Here is a 16,819-nt window from a genome sequence, read left to right on the forward strand (position 1 = left end):
ATGATACGTAGCAAGAATTATTATACGTGGCACCATCCATCATGATTATTACAGCCAATGGACAAAGATCTGTAACAAGAAATCTCCTTGTAAGGTCAGATACATACATACTGTAGCTAACCATGTGATCTGAATGGGCAGTATTGGGGTCAGTCAATCAAATGCAAGCTATCAAGGCTTGGTATATTTCCATCCAAAACTTCAACATAAGCAAGGAGACAAGTGATGTTGTGAAATCTGTTATTGCTAAAAGAATATTGTGCAAGCGGTGTGTCACGTATCGCGTCTGGGCATCGAGAAATGCAAGGGCAGCATTTCTCTGATCTGTGAAAATGGCAGAACTACCCAAGATGGAGGATTTAGATATAGGCTAAGCTTAGGCTAAGCTAATAGGGCCTGAAGCTACAACATTTGGTATCACAAATCAAAGATGGCTTTTTCATTCCCACATCTGATACCGAATCAATATACCCTATGTGTCATCAGGCGCATACCCATAGCTGGACCCTCAGCCACTGCCCGTGGCTCTGGATCATGGCTGAGCATATGGCCACTGCGCATAGAGCGTGAGCAGCAGGAGACAAGGGATGCACAGCAGGCTGGGCAGACATGTATCATAATGCAGAGTGTCAATAATGCAGCCGCTGTTATAATGAAAGTCTTTATGATCCATGACCCCCAACCCGTCAGCCATAGCATCAGTTTGTCCCAAAACTCCCCAGTGTGTATGCCAGCTGCCTCATCCCTAGTATCCTTTATGTTATGCATTGCCCTATCTATGTTGCGGCTGTTGTCAGGAATATACGAACAGCACTTTTGATGGATGACGCGGCAGAGCCCACCCTCTTTGGCTTGGATGATGTCCAAAGCAACCCTATTTTGGATCACTACCGCCCGCATGGCGGACAGCTCTGCAGTTATATTTCCCAGCCCTGCTGCAGTAGAGTCAGCCAGATCCTCAATCATTCTAGCTAACTCATGCATCCTCTGGGAGGTGTATACCACTCCAGCACCTGGGACCATTACTCCAACAGCTGTCATAAAATTATCAATCCATCCAGCTGACCTTTTCATCCTAGTAGGTCTCACACCTTGTCTCTTAACCTGTGTTATGTCTGAGAAGTCGACCATACGTGGTATTATTGATGTGAGGTAACAACGGCCGTACCAACCTGGAGGTAGGTAAAAGTATGCCCATTGTCCGCAGACAAAGAATAGCCCCTTGTAACCCACCAGTCAAGGTGAGGACCCAGTATTTCTGTCCTTGATACGTGACAGCCTCGTGACGTGTGTGCAGTTGCTTTTGGCAACAAATATTTGGTCCACTTTCCTTGGTCCCATTATTCTCCTCATCTTGTTTATCCTGTCCTCACATGCAACAGTCCTTGTTTTCCCTGCAGTAATTCTTTTAATATACAGGTGTAGTGTATGCACGGCTGCTGTGTTGAGCAGTTTTGTGCTGTAGCTATGTCTGAAGACAATTTAGGTACTCTGTCCCGCTGTATCCTCTCATCATATAGGATGCAGGATGGGGCTAAGGACAGTTCTTCTACTCTAAACCTTGGTATATTACCTTCCTTGTCTCTGCTCTGCTTATTGTCATCCTCCTCAATCCTATCCTCCCAGTCCCTGTTTCTGGACCTCCTGTCAAATGTGCTAAGCATCTCAATGTCTGTCCCAGTGGGCTGCATATTCCTGCATGGTGCCCATTTCTCCTTAGGCTCCCTGGTACCCTGTCTGATACCTGCTATATTGGAAACATGTAGCGTTGGCGCTGTCGTGATGGCAGTGTTTGGTGGAGCAACTAATACTGACATATTGTGTTCAGTGGACAGTAACTCGTGCATCAGAATACAACCCATGCATTTGGAAACTGGTAGTTCAATTTAGCTCATGCTGTGCTGTGTATCTGTTGGTAGGTGTGTGCAAACATAACATCCTGAAATGTTCATGATCTGTACATACAATTTCAGCATTTCAACATATTTATTGTTATCGTATTCTTCCCACAATTCTCTTTCTCCTCCTTCTGTAACCTCCTTCTTCCCCAACAGAATTTGGTCTGGCACTACTATGTTGGTCTCCTCATGTTGTATATCTGTACTATTCTCATCCCCCACTCTGCCATGAAGAAATGGGATCTCAAGATCATCTGCAAACACTATAAGTATAGTCGTCAGAATTATCCCAGGTATTGGTGATAGTAAGGCCGCCAGTACATATGGCCATCTTCGCTCACTTGACCTTGGCATTATTATGTGTTTATGGGACTTAGTAGTGAGCCGCTGTTCTCGCCCCAATTCACATCTGTGACAATATGCAACCCGCTGTTTTCTATGGCAATTATAATTCTCTGTAAAACCTCAGTACGCGCTGTTGTTATCTCCTGGGCTGACGGCAGGAAGCCAACTACTGGGAATGAAAGGTCATTCAGTATAAGTGTCTGCAGCCCGCTCAATATTGGGGGATTTGGCACTGCTACTCTCTGAACAGTTTTTACCTCTACTCCTGGTGATAACGTTGCCACTGCTGACCTTATTGTTATATACAACACCATTTCTTCCTCCACCCGTATCGTTATCCACCTGTGTACTGCAGGTGGTGCAACCTGCATTTCTTATCTTTATTAACAATTAATAAACTGTTCATACAATATCCATTATTGCCCCCCAGCCAGTGTGTTGTAGACCCGATATTACACTGTCCAAGATGTCAAGGCGTGTGTTTGCCAGTTCCTGGACTGGTGCTTGGCTTCCAAATGTGGGGAAGGAGAGCTGTTGCAATATCAAGTCCGCCACCTTGCTCAGCCGTGGTGGTTTTGGTACGATCAGTTGTACTTGTCCCTTCCTCTCTACTCCTGGCCACAATAATCGTATAATTATCACCAATTCTGACTCTTGCACTTCTATTGTCATTCGCTCCAGTCTTCCGGTCCTTATGTTGGTCAGAGGCGGTCCAGATGCGGGGGCAGTCATGAAGAGAGTCTATTTTCACAGTTCAATGTTCTGAAGAGAGTCTATTTTACAGTTCAATGTTCTTTTCAATGTTCTTTTGGTGCTTCACTGTACCGTGCTGTGCTATCAGCTCTTGATGTCTAACTAGCAGGGTCTTGTATCTCTATATGTGATACAGACACCAGCACCATTTGCAATAAAACACGTTGGCGCCTTTGCAGGGTGCTGTCAGAGGTTACTAGCACATGACAGACGATAGGCACTTGGAGAAAACAGGTGTCTCTATGATGTCATCCGGAGGCAGTGTCTGCTAGGCACCGCAGAGGGTCGCCTGTGGGGCGTCTAACCGTCTGTTGGAGGGATGGTCTGCAGCCAGCAGGAGATCTCTTCTTCCTTATCCCCTGTCGTGCTGGTGGGGCTGGTCCTTCCTGGTGGATCGGAGGTTGTACCTATGGTCTGCCTCAGGTGTTGCTGGTGCTGCCGCTGGAGCTTGCCGCCCGTCGTCCTGGTCCACTGTCCGCTTGGTGAGAACTGTGGATCCACGATGTTAATCCCTCGCACTTCACGGCGGTCGCTGTTGTCAGGAGGACGGTGTAGGGGCCCTTCCAACTGGGTTGGAGGCAGTGCCGCCGGGTGTGGGCCATAATCCAGATCCGGTCCCCAGGCTGTAGGTCATGTGGTGGCGGAGTTTCTGCTTCTGGAAGAGCCTGCAGGACCTGGCGGTGAAGATAACGTAATGTCTCTGTTAGTTTTTTACAGTAACATAAAAGCAGATCATCTACTATTGCCAGAGGCGCAGTGGACATATGACCCGCAATGTTCATGGGTCTACCAAACAAAATTTCATGTGCGCTCAATTTAGTCACCCTGTCAGGCGTACTCCTCATTGCCAGCAGGGCTATTGGCAGTGCATCCACCCATGACAGTTCTGTGGAAGCGCAGATTTTCCCTATTTTATTCTTCAAAACCCCATTTTTCCTCTCCACTGCACCTGCTGCTGGTGGGTGATAAGCACAATGTAGTTTCTGTGTGATCCCGAGACCCTTGCATAGACCCCCTATTACCTGGGAAATGAACGCAGGCCCATTGTCTGAGGCCAGAAGGGTTAGGATCCCTTATCTCGGGATAAGATCCTTCAGGAGACACTTAGCAACTGTTGATGCATCACAGTTCTTTGTTGGGTATGCCTCTGTCCACTTACTGCGGTACAAAAGGGGGTGGTGATGGACGGAGCATCTGAACCAATCAAACACTCACACCCAGTCAAAAGATCTGGGTTTGATCCATCACCGTTCTTTAGCCCACTCTGCCATCCCAGTTCAGACATGGCTAAATGCAAATCAGTCTGACCCTGTGCCTCATGGGAACTGTCCAGCCCGAACTGCCAAGCCATGCCTTCCCTGGACCGGAAACAAGCTTCCGAGGACCGGTTTCTGGCATTCCAGCCATCTTCAGCCCGGCTTGCTTGAATCCAGTGGTAAAGTGAGCAAGGGACTCACGTCTGAGCATACCCTGCCACACTTATGGCGGCCAAAGCGGTACAAAAGGGGGTGGTGATGGACGGAGCATCTGAACCAATCAAACACTCACACCCAGTCAAAAGATCTGGGTTTGATCCATCACCGTTCTTTAGCCCACTCTGCCACCCCAGTTCAGATATGGCTAAATGCAAATCAGTCTGACCCTGTGCCTCATGGGAACAGTCCAGCCCGTACTGCCAAGCCATGCCTTCCCTGGACCGGAAACAAGCTTCCGAGGACCGGTTTCTGGCATTCCAGCCGTCTTCAGCCCGGCTTGCTTGAATCCAGTGGCAAAGTGAGCAAGGGACTCACGTCTGAGCATACCCTGCCACACTTATGGCGGCCAAAGCGGTACAAAAGGGGGTGGTGATGGACAGAGCATCTGAACCAATCAAACACTCACACCCAGTCAAAAGATCTGGGTTTGATCCATCACCGTTCTTTAGCCCACTCTGCCACCCCAGTTCAGACATGGCTAAATGCAAATCAGTCTGACCCTGTGCCTCATGGGAACAGTCCAGCCCGAACTGCCAAGCCATGCCTTCCCTGGACCGGAAACAAGCTTCCGAGGACCGGTTTCTGGCATTCCAGCCGTCTTCAGCCTGGCTTGCTTGAATCCAGTGGTAAAGTGAGCAAGGGACTCACGTCTGAGCATACCCTGCCACACTTATGGCGGCCAAAGCGGTACAAAAGGGGGTGGTGATGGACGGAGCATCTGAACCAATCAAACACTCACACCCAGTCAAAAGATCTGGGTTTGATCCATCACCGTTCTTTAGCCCACTCTGCCAGCCCAGTTCAGACATGGCTAAATGCAAATCAGTCTGACCCTGCGCCTCATGGGAACAGTCCAGCCCGAACTGCCAAGCCATGCCTTCCCTGGACCGGAAACAAGCATCCGAGGACCGGTTTCTGGCATTCCAGCCGTCTTCAGCCCGGCTTGCTTGAATCCAGTGGCAAAGTGAGCAAGGGACTCACGTCTGAGCATACCCTGCCACACTTATGGCGGCCAAAGCGGTACAAAAGGGGGTGGTGATGGACAGAGCATCTGAACCAATCAAACACTCACACCCAGTCAAAAGATCTGGGTTTGATCCATCACCGTTCTTTAGCCCACTCTGCCACCCCAGTTCAGACATGGCTAAATGCAAATCAGTCTGACCCTGTGCCTCATGGGAACAGTCCAGCCCGAACTGCCAAGCCATGCCTTCCCTGGACCAGAAACAAGCTTCCGAGGACCGGTTTCTGGCATTCCAGCCGTCTTCAGCCCGGCTTGCTTGAATCCAGTGGCAAAGTGAGCAAGGGACTCACGTCTGAGCATACCCTGCCACACTTATGGCAGCCAAAGCGGTACAAAAGGGGGTGGTGATGGACGGAGCATCTGAACCAATCAAACACTCACACCCAGTCAAAAGATCTGGGTTTGATCCATCACCGTTCTTTAGCCCACTCTGCCACCCCAGTTCAGACATGGCTAAATGCAAATCAGTCTGACCCTGTGCCTCATGGGAACAGTCCAGCCCGAACTGCCAAGCCATGCCTTCCCTGGACCGGAAACAAGCTTCCGAGGACCGGTTTCTGGCATTCCAGCCGTCTTCAGCCTGGCTTGCTTGAATCCAGTGGCAAAGTGAGCAAGGGACTCACGTCTGAGCATACCCTGCCACACTTATGGCGGCCAAAGCGGTACAAAAGGGGGTAGTGATGGACGGAGCATCTGAACCAATCAAACACTCACACCCAGTCAAAAGATCTGGGTTTGATCCATCACCGTTCTTTAGCCCACTCTGCCACCCCTGACCACTTACTGAACATACACACTATCACTAAGACATGTCTGAAATTGTGGGTGGGGGCATGTCAATGAAATCCATTTGCAGGTTTTCAAATGGTCCATGGGGTGGAGGGAAGTGACCAGGTGCAGTGTGGGTACCCTTTCCAGTGTTATACTGTGCACAGATAGTGCACTGCCTGCAAAGCCTCTCAGCCGTTTGACGAAACTTGCCATGATACCAGCATTATGAAAACAGTCTTATCATTCCATCTCTCCCCACATGTGAGGGGCCATGGAAGAGACGTGCCATTGAAGGGAGCATCGATGAAGGCAGGCATATCTTCCCAACGGGCCCAGTCCATAATCCCTCCTCTGTTTTCACACACCCTCCTTTTGCCCACTCGGACATCTCCTCAATGTCAACTTGTTTCTGGATGTGAATGGGGTCGAAATGTAATGAGTCTTGTCTAGCATCCACCTCTTTGTTGGTGCTCACCATTTGTACCATTGCTAGCTGGCAGCCTGTCAGTGCTATCCTCTTTGCTTCTCCATCAATGAATGCATTGCCCTTTGACACATAGTCTCTAGATGATGTGTGTGCAGCACATTTTATGATGGCCACCTCTGATGGGAGTAGCATCGCCTGGAGGAGGTCACAGATCAACTGCGCATGCTGTATCTGTTGCCCCACTGATGTGAGGAACCCCCTCATTGACCACAACTGACCAAAGTCGTGCACTACACCAAATGCATACTGGCTGTCGGTATATTTGTTTACCTTTTTACCCTCAGCCAGAATGCATGCCCTTGTCAGTGCCACAAGTTCAGCCGCCTGTGCACTCCTGGCAGCTGTCAGCCTCCCACCCTCCAGTAGTTTGTTGGCGGTGCCCACTGCATAGGATGTCTGTAAATCCCCTCCTATATCTCTTAGGCACGACCCATCTACAAACAGGTCCCCTTGAGCATCCAATAAGGGGGTGTCCATCATGTCTGGGCGTACCTTAGTATGCCTGTCTACAGCTAGGATGCAGACATGGAAGGCATCATCTGAGTAAAAATCCTCCAAAGCATGCTCTGTTGGTAAGAGGCATGCAGGATTCAAGGTGGCGCACCTCTTGATGGCAATGTGTGGGGCCAACAATACTAGCTCATATCTGGTGAGGCGTGCATTTGTTAAGTGCTTTGTCCTGGTGGAGGTAAGCAGAATGTCCACAGCATGGGGGACATGTAAAACCAGGGTATGGGCCAATACAATGTTCTCTGACTGTTCCACCGCTAGTGCGGCAGCGGCCACCGCCCGGAGGCACGGTGGTAACCCAGAAGCTACGGGGTCTAACGTGGCTGAGTAGTAAGCCACGGGACGGTAGTAGGAACCATGTTTTTGACTTAACACCCATAGTGAGCACCCTCCCTTCTCATGGCAGAACAAATGGAATTCCTTACTGTAATCTGGTAAGCCAAGTGCTGGGGCACCACTCAGTTCACTTTTCAGTGTTGTGAATGCTAATTCACAGTCTGGGGACCATGGCACCTTATCAGGAATTTCTTTGTGTGTCAATGCTTGCAGTGGCTTGGCAATCAGGGAAAAGTTTGGTATCCAGTGCCTACAGTATCCCGCCAACCCCAGAAATGCCCTGACCTCTTTCTGTGTACGTGGACGGGGAAAACCAGTGATGGTGGAAATTTTGTCAGGCAAAAGTTTTCTCGACCCTTCTGACAATTCATGCCCAGGGTACTTCACTGCGGTGAGGCAGACCTGTAATTTCTTTGGGGCCACCTTTTATCCTTTCAGCGCCAGATGGCATAGGACTGCTATAGTGTCCTCCTCGCAGGCCTCCTGTGATGGAGAGGCCAAAAGCAAATCATCTATGTATTGGATGAGAGTGGAGCCTCCCTTAAGTACCAGGAAGTCTAAGTCTGTTATCAGTGCATTTGTGAAAATGGAGGGGGACTCTGTATACCCTTGTACTAACCTGCACCATGTAAACCTCTTGGAACGGAATACAAAACTGAATAGGTACTGGCTGTCTTGGTGCAGTGTTATGGTAAAAAAGGCGGAGCTGAGATCCATCACTGTAAAGTGTGTAGCCGTTACAGGGATGTTGGATAGTATGGTTGCAGGATTTGGAACCACTGGGAAAGAGGGCTCCACTATTTTGTTCAATTCTCTCATGTCTTGAGTAAAACGGTACACAGGGGCCCCGTCTGGACCCTTAGATGCCTTTTTTACAGGGAGGATAGGTGTGTTACAGGGACTGGAACGTATCTCCCTGATTATACACTGCTTTAGAAGATCCTGTATGACAGGTGCCTACCCTCCTCCCCTTCTTTGGAAATCTTGTACTGTGGTACTCTTAGGAGACGGGCTCCGGGCTTCAGTTTTATCCGTACCGGTGGGTAGTCTAACACTTGTCCTACATCATTAGCACACGTGGCCCATACCTTAAGTGGCACAGTGGCACGCAGCCTAGAGGGTACAGCAGGATTGGGGCATGTCATGTAAGCCTGTAACATCAGACCATTTGGGCGACTCTCCAGAAAGCCCCTGTTGGTGAACAGTGTATGGTGCATTGGAGTAACAGTTATGTTGCCCACTACTAATTTTATTGGCTGAGTCAGATACACCTCTATTGGTTGTCCTGTCATTCCGACTGCAGTAATTAATGTCCCAGAAAGTGGTGTCATAGACATCTCAGATGCCTTAAGCATTGATCTTTGAGCTCCTGTATCAATCAAAAATGGTATAGTTTGGCCCAGAATAGATCCCTTTACATATGGGCCAGATTGATCTACTGCTATTGCTGGAGCTAGCAGGCAGTCTTCCACTTTCGGGCACCCCTAGTATGAACTTCGTGGCCATGGAGGTGGTGGGAAATCAGTGTCTCCCTGCACCCACCCATCTGCCCCTGTCCAGTCCTGGTGTCCTTGGGGATCTGATTGCACCTGGCTGGGTTGGTCATTGTCCCTATACTCTTAGCGCTGGGTGTTTTGCTGATAACTTTTCTGCCCCTGCCCCCTGTTCTGCGAGGCTGTGTTATCCCCGTATCTCTTTTTAAGCAGTGGGCAATCAGACCTCCAATGACTAGGGTCCTTGCAGTTGAAACAAGCTGTGCCTGGTGGGGGTAAGAAAACTGAGATTTTGGTCAAATGGCGTCCACCCCCTCTACCTCTTATCCGATCTCTTCCCCTCCCTTGCTGCCCTGTGTAGAATCTTTCCTGCTCCACCATCAACCTAACCTTCTCTTTTTCTAGTTTCTCAACTTCCATGGCCTGTGCATTCGCCTGGTAATCAGAACAGTACCTAGCCGCAGACAAAACTTTCTCTATAGGTTCTTGCTGCCAGCAAACAAAAGATTGCTGTAGATGAGGCTCAGCTTTTGGCCACCCCACTTTCCCTTTGCATTCCTCCCACAGGTCCTTCGGCACTATGATGTTAAACAGGGTATCAAAGTCACGCCATAAAAGCCCCCCTAACACTCCCATCTTATCTACTTCTGTGTACCATTTCCGTGGTTCCTCTCAGAGCCTCGGGAAGTCTTTCATGAAACTCATGATGTCCTGCCTGGACCATGGTACAAATACATATGCATTATCCCTGCTTCCTGGCGGTGGGGGTATCTCCCGCAAGGGCATAATCAGTGCTGGCGGTGCCTGTGGGTGAAGGGTCTTTACCATATCTAATACTGCAAATGTGTGCACCAGCTGCTTCCATTGTCGCAGCTTGTTCACAGCATATTGCAGCCTATCCTTCAATTCTGCCTCGGGCCATGATTGCAGGTCTGCGTCTACAAAGCTGAACTTTGTTATGTCCCATTCATATTGTAGAGGCAGAGGTGGCGGCGCTCCTGTGGTGCCTGTCTCACCATCTTTGGTCTTTTGAATGTATGCACTATGTGCCTCTGCACCGTCTTCAAAGAGCTTCGCTCGTACTATGGATAATGTTTTTTCTAGATATGCTCTGCCCTTCTTTGCCGTGAATTCGTCTATTGTTTGCTTCTCATCCATTATTTGGTGCTGAGCTTGAGTACACTTCTCCGTATCAGCTCTAAGCAGTTTTTTTTTCTGCACTACTGTTGAGCACTGTCGAGACACGGTAGTGTCTATCGTCCAGCTCTTCCGCCTCTGGAAATGTATCTGTTTGTCAGTCTCACTGATTGCCCTTGCCAGAATAGCAATATCGTCGTTAGTTTTTAATACATATGTACATACAGCCCATATCAGATCGTGCCACTTAGCTGGGGAGGCGTCTGCCGAAATGTCATCTAATGATTCGTCAGTAAAGCATTGTAACCACGGGCTTTTAAGCAAGTTGGGAGGTAAAATACTGTTCTGCGAACAGCAAGCCTGCAATAAATCTTTCTTCTTGCACTGTTTATCCGCAGCCGCCACAACTTCCTTCCTTATTAGCTGAAGCACAGTGATGTCTTGGATCCCTTCCAAATCTACACGCTTGGATGTCTCATCCAGAAGGCTACGTGTTAAACATACAGCTTCCTCTTTCTGTTTCTCGCCAGGCAACTCAGCGGGCTGGCCTGCTACAGCTGAGATACGTAATCTACCCATTAAAATGTCCTCCAAAAGTGGGTCTTCCAGTCCCGCATCCTGTTCTATCTCTACAGCCAGGCTCGGGTACACACCCACTATATCCAATTGTGTCCACCTCCAATCCTCATTAATTTTATTTGTAGCCATGTCATTTAGCACCTAATTTCTAACATGTATTAGCTCCCTATGCACTTTGGACTTGATGTCATTGGTAGCACGCATATCCTTCACAAAATCATGCCAGCTATAGTATATCTCCCATTCGGCAAGACGTATCTTCTTACCCCTCAGCCTCAACATCTGCTTCAAATACGCCAGTTTATTCACGTCATATGTTCCCTGACATAGGAACTGTAAGTCAGGTCTTTTTGCTGTCAAGTCATGCCATTTGTTAATAAACAATATGGCTCCCAGTCCTAGGCGTAAAGCCAGCACGTGTGCTGGTGATCCTTTCGGTGGGGCTGGCTGGCAACTATCCAAGCTATATTTAGTTAAAGGATTCTCCATGATGTATAATGGGCAAGGAGTGTGTATGTTGTGTGCAGTATATATAGAGGACGCAGTGCAAGGTCTGGTACGTGAGCAATTTATGCCCACAACGCAAACAATGCAATCATACCAGACAAAAGATGGGGAAGGATGCGCGTTACACAGGGGACACACACAAGAAGGTCACAAACATTTGCACGTGTCTGCCAGCTATACTAATCCACAGAGAAAGCCAAAGGAAGCCGTTCACCATGCACACAGACAGAACAGCCGATGCCAGTTCACCACAATTGTCACTGAGTTTTGAAAAAAGAATATCAAGTCTTGGATGCTATGATATCTGGCGTCCCATTAACTGAAAAGGAGACAGGAATAGGTGATGAAAGTAGAATAGTTACTCTCCGTTCCCTTGCATTTCTCCTTGACCCCGTACATGGGAGAAGAGGGCGGCTGAGCAGAGAGATTCTGAAAATAATCAGAACATATGCGAATGTTCATGCATATATCAATCATACAAAGAAGACAGAGATGGTGAACTCTCTTCCGTCATACAGATATCCACAAAGAACAGACAAACAGATAAACAGATAAGCAGATAAGCAGCGCCGCAAAATGCGCTTATGTGGTGAGTGTGTGTAGCACCGGTAGGGCCCTAGAAGCGGGTGGGGGTTGCACAAAATACAGGTCCCGGGTAAACAATCTCTGAGTCACCTGACAAAAACAGGGCAGGCAAGCAGTTAATACATTGCCATGCTATTGGTACTAAGGAAGCCAGCCAACACATGTGGTGGAGTCGGAGTGTCAGGAACCACCGCAGTCAAGTCAGTCACTAAACGTATTGCACCAGAAACCTAAGTAACTGCAAACACAACAATGATGGACAGAATGTGGATCAATGTCACACATTCACCCCAGTCCAAAGATCTGGGCCCAAATCCATCGTTTTTCCACTCCACACCACCCTGGGTTAGACAATGGCGATATGCAAATCAGCGCTGACCCTGTGCCCCATGGGAACAGTCCAGTCTGAACTACAAAAGCCATGTCCTTCCCAGAACGGAAACAAGCATCCGAGGACCGGCCCGGTTTCGAGGTAACACCTCTCATCAGCCCGGCTAGCTTGATTCCAGTGGTGTGGAGTAACTGGGACTCACGTCTGAGTATCCCCAGTACACTTAGAGCGGTAACTGCAAACACAACAAAGATGGACAGAATGTGGATCAATGTCACACATTCACCCCAGTCCAAAGATCTGGGCCCAAATCCATCGTTTTTCCACTCCACACCACCCTGGGTTAGACAATGGCGATATGCAAATCAGCGCTGACCCTGTGCCCCATGGGAACAGTCCAGTCTGAACTACAAAAGCCATGTCCTTCCCAGAACGGAAACAAGCATCCGAGGACCGGCCCGGTTTCGAGGTAACACCTCTCATCAGCCCGGCTAGCTTGATTCCAGTGGTGTGGAGTAACTGGGACTCACGTCTGAGTATCCCCAGTACACTTAGAGCGGTAACTGCAAACACAACAATGATGGACAGAATGTGGATCAATGTCACACATTCACCCCAGTCCAAAGATCTGGGCCCAAATCCATCGTTTTTCCACTCCACACCACCCTGGGTTAGACAATGGCGATATGCAAATCAGCGCTGACCCTGTGCCCCATGGGAACAGTCCAGTCTGGGCCCAGATCTTTGGACTGGGGTGAATGTGTGACATTGATCCACATTCTGTCCATCACTGTTGTGTTTGCAATTACCGCTCTAAGTGTACTGGGGATGCTCAGACGTGAGTCCCAGGCACTCCACACCACTGGAGTCAAGCTAGCCGGGCTGATGAGAGGTGTTACCTCGAAACCGGGCCGGTCCTCGGATGCTTGATTCCGTTCTGGGAAGGACATGGCTTTTGTAGTTCAGACTGGACTGTTCCCATGGGGCACAGGGTCAGCGCTGATTTGCATATCGCCATTGTCTAACCCAGGGTGGTGTGGAGTGGAAAAACTATGGAATTGGGCCCAGATCTTTGGACTGGGGTGAATGTGTGACATTGATCCACATTCTGTCCATCACTGTTGTGTTTGCAATTACCGCTCTAAGTGTACTGGGGATGCTCAGACGTGAGTCCCAGGCACTCCACACCACTGGAGTCAAGCTAGCCGGGCTGATGAGAGGTGTTACCTCGAAACCGGGCCGGTCCTCGGATGCTTGATTCCGTTCTGGGAAGGACATGGCTTTTGTAGTTCGGACTGGACTGTTCCCATGGGGCACAGGGTCAGCGCTGATTTGCATATCGCCATTGTCTAACCCAGGGTGGTGTGGAGTGGAAAAACGATGGAATTGGGCCCAGATCTTTGGACTGGGGTGAATGTGTGACATTGATCCACATTCTGTCCATCACTGTTGTGTTTGCAGAAACCTAAGTAAGGCACATATCCACACACAGAGCAACGAAAAGGACTCCCCCGTATGTGCCAAGGGCCAACCCCAAGGCACAGACCACCAAGAGAGCACCTAAAAAGAAGGGAAGGAAACACTCCCAAAACAACAGAATTACACCAAGGCACCGCACCTGCAACAGCTCCAACAAGCCGGTGCAACCACATCTCGGGGAGCAAACGGCTACAACCCACAATGGGAGCATTTAACAGGAAACCCTACCAAAAGACGAAGGGCTCCACCGCTCAACCAACATCAGAGGACAAAAATCCTCAAAGAAACACTCACCTCCTGCACACGAAGTCCGCCAAACCCACTGACCTCAGCTCCAGACAATCAGCGGCAGCAGTGGAGGCTGTCCACCCCCAACCTGGACCCTCACCGGCAAGACAGGGGGACCGCAGTAGTTTGCCTTCCCTCGGACCGCGACCAGCCAACTCGCATGGGCGTCAGAGAGTCACTGCGTGCATGGAACTTGCGTGAAGTTCGCCGTCACCGGTGGTGGCGGAGAGCATCCAGAGCCAACACTAGGAACAAGGGCAAATGCAGCACATCAGAAAGGAGCACAGAGGCACGAAACAAACGTCAGTCAGGGCCTGGCGATGTGGTGGGGGTCAAGGGGCCATTTTGAAGCCAGGCAGTGTGCTTAGGCCTGCACCCACTTTGCCTTGCTTTCAACCATTAGGCCCAGGGGTACTCAGTGATGCATGGACCTAGTCCTTTGTTGGGGTGTCTTGAATTTAAACATCATTGAAGGCATGGATGGCATTGGACTGTGGTGATTTTTGTGTGTTTTTCGACTTTTTGGGGTGTTGTTGGGGCCTGGCCATGTGGGTGGGGGCCTTGAGGCCTGGTCCAGGCAGGGCCTGGCCAAGTGGTGGGTGTCAAGGGGCCATTTTGAAGCCAGGCAGTGTGCTCAGGCCTGCACCCACTTTGCCTTGCTTTCAACCATTAGGCCCAGGGGTAGTGAGTGGTGCATGGGCCAAGTCTTACTGTGGGGTGACTTGAATTTAAACATCATTGAGGGCATGGATGGCATTGGATTGTGGTGATTTGTGTGTGTTTTTAGACTTTTTGGGGTGGTGTTGGGGCCTGGCCATGTGGGTGGGGGCCATTTTGAGGCCTGGTCCAGGCAGGGCCTGGCCATGTGGTGGGGGTCAAGGGGCCATTTTGAAGCCAGGCAGTGTGCTCAGGCCTGCACCCACTTTGCCTAGCTTTCAACCATTAGGCCCAGGGGTAGTGAGTGGTGCATGGGCCAAATCTTTCTGTGGGGTGTCTTGAATTTAAACATCATTGAGGGCATGGATGGCATTGGATTGTGGTGATTTCTGTGTGTTTTTAGACTTTTTGGGGTGGTGTTGGGGCCTGGCCATGTGGGTTGGGGCCATTTTTAGGCCATTTTGAGGCCATGTGGTGGGGGTCAAGGGGCCATTTTGAAGCCAGGCAGTGTGCTCAGGCCTGTACCCACTATGCCTTGCTTTCAACCATGAGGCCCAGGGGTAGTGAGTGGTGCATGGGCCAAGTCTTTCTGTGAGGTGTCTTGAATTTAAACATCATTGAGGGCATGGAATGCATTGGATTGGGCTGATTTATGTGTCTTTTTAGACTTTTTGGGGTGGTGTTGGGGCCTGGCCATGTGGGTGGGGTCATTTTGAGGCCTGGTCCAGGCAGGGCCTGGCCATGTGGTGGGGGTCAAGGGGCCATTTTGAAGCCAGGCAGTGTGCCCAGGCCTGCATCCACTTTGCCTTGCTTTCAACCATTATGCCCAGTGGTGCATGGACCTAGTCTTTCTGTGGGTGTCTTGAATTTAAACATCAATGAGGGCATGGAGGGCATTGGATTGTGGTGATTTTTGTGTGTTTTTAGACTTTTTGGGGTGGTGTTGGGGCCTGGCCATGTGGGTGGGGGCCATTTTGAGGCCTGGTCCAGGCAGGGCCTGGCCATGTGGTGGGGGTCAAGGGGGGCTTTTGAAGCCAGGCAGTGTGCTCAGGCCTGCACCCACTTTGCCTTGCTTTCAACCATTAGGCCCAGGGGTAGTGAGTGGTGCATGGGCCAAGTGTTTCTGTGGGGTGTCTTGAATTTAAACATCATTCAGGGCATGGATGGCATTGGATTGTGGTGATTTCTGTGTGTTTGTAGACTTTTTGGGGTGGTGTTGGGGCCTGGCCATGTGGGTTGGGGCCATTTTGAGGCCTGGTCCAGGCAGGGCCTGGCCATGTGGTGGGGGTCAAGGGGCCATTTTGAAGCCAGGCAGTGTGCACAGGCCTGTACCCACTTTGCCTTGCTTTCAACCATTAGGCCCAGGGGTAGTGAGTGGTGCATGGGCCAAGTCTTTCTGTGAGGTGTCTTGAATTTAAACATCATTGAGGGCATGGAATGCATTGGATTGTGGTGATTTATGTGTGTTTTTAGACTTTTTGGGGTGGTGTTGGGGCCTGGCCATGTGGGTGGGGGCCATTTTGAGGCCTGGTCCAGGCAGGGCCTGGCCATGTGGTGGGGGTCAAGGGGCCATTTTGAAGCCAGGCAGTGTGCTCAGGCCTGCATCCACTTTGCCTTGCTTTCAACCATTATGCCCAGTGGTGCATGGACCTAGTCTTTCTGTGGGTGTCTTGAATTTAAACATCATTGAGGGCATGGATGGCATTGGATTGTGGTGATTTATGTGTGTTTTTAGACTTTTTGGGGTGGTGTTGGGGCCTGGCCATGTGGGTGGGGGCCATTTTGAGGCCTGGTCCAGGCAGGGCCTGGCCATGTGGTGGGGGTCAAGGGGCCATTTTGAAGCCAGGCAGTGTGCTCAGGCCTGCATCCACTTTGCCTTGCTTTCAACCATTATGCCCAGTGGTGCATGGACCTAGTCTTTCTGTGGGTGTCTTGAATTTAAACATCATTGAGGGCATGGATGGCATTGGATTGTGGTGATTTTTGTGTGTTTTTAGACTTTTTGGGGTGGTGTTGGGGCCTGGCCATGTGGGTGGGGGCCATTTTGAGGCCTGGTCCAGGCAGGGCCTGGCCATGTGGTGGGGGTCAAGGGGCCATTTTGAAGCCAGGCAGTGTGCTCAGGCCTGCACCCACTTTGCCTTGCTTTCAACCATTATGCCCAGGT

This window comes from Lissotriton helveticus, chromosome 3_1, assembly GCF_964261635.1.
Source record: "Lissotriton helveticus chromosome 3_1, aLisHel1.1, whole genome shotgun sequence".
Classification (NCBI taxonomy): Eukaryota; Metazoa; Chordata; class Amphibia; order Caudata; family Salamandridae; genus Lissotriton; species Lissotriton helveticus.